Raw genomic sequence first — 5,183 nt, forward strand, 5'->3', positions numbered from 1 at the left:
CTTACATGTCATATTTCATTTTATATTTGTGTATACATTGACCTTTTCATCAAATTCAGGGTTTCTACACTTGTTTCAAGGCCAAAGTCAAGCACTTTTTAAGGACTTCCTATTTCTCCAGTAACATTGAAAAAAGAAATCTGAGTGATGAGTAAAAATGACAGTAATATGTAGCTTACATTTTCCATTGCAGGAAGTTAGGACAATGTCATACAAGCTAATGCCAGCTGCCGTGAATCAAGGGGTAAGAAGAAATGAAATGGCAAAGCAAAGCCGGCAGAGACCAGTGTCTGTGTCATTTTTAAGGAAGACTTGTTGAGAAACATGGCCACAATTTCAAGTATTGACAAACATGTCACACAAAATTCAAGCACCTTTCAATCCTTGAATATACAGCATTAAAAGTGCAAGCATTTTTAAGGATTTTAGGCATGCACCCTGCAAAATGGTAATATACCAGACTATAAGGCACACCTTCAAAAATATACCTTTGTGAAATATAATTCATATATAAAGCACACCGGTCTATAAGGCCTATTAAAAAAATACTACAATACGCGTGAGGTTTGCATGAAAAAAAAATTAGAAAGCAAAAAAACGTTTTTCAAATAACACAAATCTCTACCTATTAAAATTAATAGATGCTTTGATAAATTGATATTGAATTTAGAAGAATTAAGTTGTCAAAACACATTGCTCATTTTAATTATCACATTTCCGGTATATAAGTGTCATGATTACCCAAGTGGAGTCACCTGGGGTAATCATGTGGCGCGCTGGAATGTGCTTCCTGATTGGTCAATGCTCCCCTTTTAAACGCGTTACGCGGAGAACTCCTTGTCGGAGGATTAACTTCTGTACCCCGTAAGACTCTCCCGATTACCTGCTTTCTTGTTTACCTGATTCTGCCTGCCTGCCTCCAATCCGACCTGCTTCCGTCTCAAGCTACGATCTCCTCTTCAGTCCCGGTAAACTCGACCTGCTTCCGTCCACGCTACGATCGTCTACGTCGTCCGAAGTTTCCCGCTAACCCTTGTGCTTACCCAAATAAAAGTATTGTACGAACGCTCTGGGGTCTCCTGCTCTGTTCTGGTAATCCTCGTGACAGAATCCTCCGACCAGAATGGACCCCGCGTTTGTACATCTGCCCCCTGACCGCTATAAAAGTCTGAATCAGCAGCGCGATTCCTGTTGTGCAGTTCGGCAAGTCATTTCCGACATGGCGAAATTGGCTAAGGCACCTCCGGCCGTATGACTGCGAACGACTCCCATGCCTGCCTGTTCGACTCCCAAGCCTGCCTGTTCGACTCCCAAGCCTGCCTGTTCGACTCCCAAGCCTGCCTGTTCGACTCCCAAGCCTGCCTGTTCGACTCCCAAGCCTGCCTGTTCGACTCCCAAGCCTGCCTGTTCGACTCCCAAGCCTGCCTGTTCGACTCCCAAGCCTGCCTGTTCGACTCCCAAGCCTGCCTGTTCGACCCCCCTGAGTCAGGACTCTTCTGAATCTGACCCCCCTGAGTCAGGACTCTTCTGAATCTGACCCCCCTGAGTCTGGACTCTTCTGAATCTGACCCCCCTGAGTCTGGACTCTTCTGAATCTGACCCCCCTGAGTCTGGACTCTTCTGAATCTGACCCCCCTGAGTCTGGACTCTTCTGAATCTGACCCCCCTGAGTCTGGACTCTTCTGAATCTGACCCCCCTGAGTCTGGACTCTTCTGAATCTGACCCCCCTGAGTCTGGACTCTTCTGAATCTGACCCCCCTGAGTCTGGACTCTTCTGAATCTGACCCCCCTGAGTCTGGACTCTTCTGAATCCGACCCCCCTGAGTCTGGACTCTTCTGATTCTGCCTGTCCTGTCTGATTCTGCCTGTCCTGATCTGCCTGTGTTTCCCTGTGACGTGTCTTGGGTTAAAATTATTTTTATTTTTTTTCCTGGGGAACTTCTGGAGCCGTTCCTTGAGGGGGGGGGTTCTGTCATGATTACCCAAGTGGAGTCACCTGGGGTAATCATGTGGCGCGCTGGAATGTGCTTCCTGATTGGTCAATGCTCCCCTTTTAAACGCGTTACGCGGAGAACTCCTTGTCGGAGGATTAACTTCTGTACCCCGTAAGACTCTCCCGATTACCTGCTTTCTTGTTTACCTGATTCTGCCTGCCTGCCTCCAATCCGACCTGCTTCCGTCTCAAGCTACGATCTCCTCTTCAGTCCCGGTAAACTCGACCTGCTTCCGTCCACGCTACGATCGTCTACGTCGTCCGAAGTTTCCCGCTAACCCTTGTGCTTACCCAAATAAAAGTATTGTACGAACGCTCTGGGGTCTCCTGCTCTGTTCTGGTAATCCTCGTGACATAAGGCGCACCAGATTATAAAACACACTTTTGAATTTCTGCCAAAGTTTGGATTAATGGGTGGACCTTATAGTCTAGAAAATACGGTAATATGTCCCTCCTTAAAGCCCTAGTGTGTCATATTTGACCCCTAAATGGCACTTTATTGTTTAATGCGAACGAAAACCAGTGCCATAGAGCACAACAGCAAGACAAACATGTCGGCAGAAGTGGGTAGTAATGAGTTACATTTATTCTATTACGTTTACTTGAGTAAATCTTGGGACATTTTGCACTTCAAGGGGTATTTTTAAATCACTATACTTTTTACTTGAGTATATTTGTAGAGAAAAAAAACACTTCTTACTTTGCTAGATTGAACCCGTTACTTAAATCCCCTCCACGTAAGTGTGCGTCTGTCTGTCACTGCTAAAACGCGTTTATTTTGTCAGAGACCTCCATATTGTTTCTTTAATTTAGATTTAAGCAGTGACCCTAAAAACCACTAAGTGGCACTGTTTTATTTTGAGCCAAACAGACTGCCAGAGAACACATACTTACAAGAAAGCCAAGGAAAGTCATCCTCAAGTGAAACTCCTCCAAAAAAATGTCAAAATGACAGCCTTTGTTGCCCCAGGGTTGGCAACACAAGCGACACTTGACAAGCGGGTGCTAAAGTTTGTGTGTGAGGCCAACTAACCACGTCCTGTGGTTAAGGAAACATCTTTTAAGGCTTTGATTGAAACCATGAAAGCTCACCCAGTAATGATGTGAAAAGAACACAGTACTTGAATTTAACTTGATAATTAACCTTTTTAAATGAAATGCAATTCATTGTCAATGGAATGGACTTGGATAATTTGTTCATCTGAATGATTGTTTTAAGAAAATCAATAAGACATTGCTTGTTACCCAGTACTCCAGTAGTTTTTTTTTCCATCAAGTACTTTTTTTTTCTTTTAATCAGGTAATTATTTGGATGACTACTAATTACTTCTACGTGAATCGTATTATTCAAAGGAACAGTACCTTTACTGGAGTAATATCTTTGGCTACTCTACCCACCTCTGGATGCCAGTGACCTTTAGGTAGGGATTCCAGTATGCAAGAGAAATACTAATTTGTTGACCCAAAAATTTACTTTGGTATTATAGTTCATGTATTTTTGCCTTGTATTCATGATTTTTTTACTGAATGTTTGTATTTGTACCACTAGGAGGCACTTAATATTACTCACTGTCCCTCGAAAGCATTTAATTTGACTAGCATTTACGAACTGCAATAGGCCTAGCTCAGAAGTGGGGGGTTGCATCAAACATATCTTAATTATCTAATAATTAAAAGGGCAAGCTATTTGCACGTTGTCCTTGAGCACAGCACACAGGAAGTGACACAAGGAGTTTCATTGTTCTAGCAAATTTACTGAAATTGCGTATATACTTGTAGAGGAAGCGACTGGATGACAAAAGAAATCAAAGCCTTCCCAATTTGCTGGCTAAGTGTGTGTGTGAGAGCGTGTGCCTGCACCGGAGAGCGAGAATAAGAGAGAGAAAACAAAGGCTTCCACATGACAGAGCGGAACACAAAAGCTTAGCAAGATGCAGGTGATAGCAGAGCAGGTGTCCAGTCACAATGCAGTACGATATACGCCATGATATGAATTGGCCAATCAGCATCACAGCTCTCAAGTCGAGGTGCTGGTCCCGACGCTTCCACTCCTCCCTCCCGTGCAGTAGAGCATGCAAGCCAATTACGCCGCGATGCAAGTTATTTCCTGAGAGCTTTTTCATGGGCGGAGGCTTTCTTTCGATATTTGGGGGGGGGGGGGTTCAAATTGAATGTCCAATCAGCTTGAATCTCGGTAACACGAAATGTTCCTCGTGGTGCAAGAAGCATCCGTTGTTTTTATTTGATCTTTATTGTTCAATGAATTTTCCTTTTTCTCGCCAAGGAGTGAACAAACCAGTGATAACTGAAGGGAAATGTAGCAAGGGGTCTTTGTATACGCCATGTTTTCCTCTAGAGTAAAAAAATCATCATTTAGGTTGTGTTGGTCCTTATTTTAACTGCAGTATCCACTGTCACAAGGCTGCATTCAGTGTTGGACACTTTAGCGACTGTAACCTTTAGAGTAACAAGTTACAATCTATTTACAAATGACCGAATATACGAAGACAATGAAGCAGACCATCTGAAACTGCCATGAAATAACACAGAAAAGATTTAGAAGGAAATATGTACAGACGCTGCCCTACTTGTGAACAGACGATCGTTCGTAAGTGGAATTTGTTTAGAATCTGCTTCAGTGCTTTATTTTGTATAGAACGTATGTTTAAGGTTTATATAAGTTAAGACTTGTATTAGTAACCTGAATTTGTTTGTACAAAAAAAAGCATTTATGAATATAATATGCTCTAGAGCTTACTTTTAAAAGATGGGATTCAACTGCATCAAGCTTCCATATTCCACTTTCATTTCAAATGAAACGGCTCACCTCTGTTTAACACTTTACACTAACCGTATTGAATGGATGCACGAGATATTAAACAATAAAAATGTCAAAGTTCTTAGCGCGCTGGAGATACAGTATAGAATGCTTACACACGAACTGGGAAGAGGACGCGGATTTCAGTAATGCCCTGTACTCATAAAAAGGGCCACACAATACAAAATCTAACGTAAAGCAATATCCGGATATTTTTCGACGTCCCGAAAAAAATGATCGTATCTGCCGGAATCGGTAAGTCAAATGGTCGTTAGCAGGGGAGTGTCTGTACACTGACCTGTGGAAATAGAGAACCTCTGATACAGACAGCGGTACAGCGTGTTAAAACAAGGAAATCTTGACAAGCAAAA

Source organism: Urocampus carinirostris, chromosome 1 (assembly GCF_059441175.1).
Source record: "Urocampus carinirostris isolate Australia breed hairy pipefish chromosome 1, RoL_Ucar_1.0, whole genome shotgun sequence".
NCBI classification, from domain to species: domain Eukaryota; kingdom Metazoa; phylum Chordata; class Actinopteri; order Syngnathiformes; family Syngnathidae; genus Urocampus; species Urocampus carinirostris.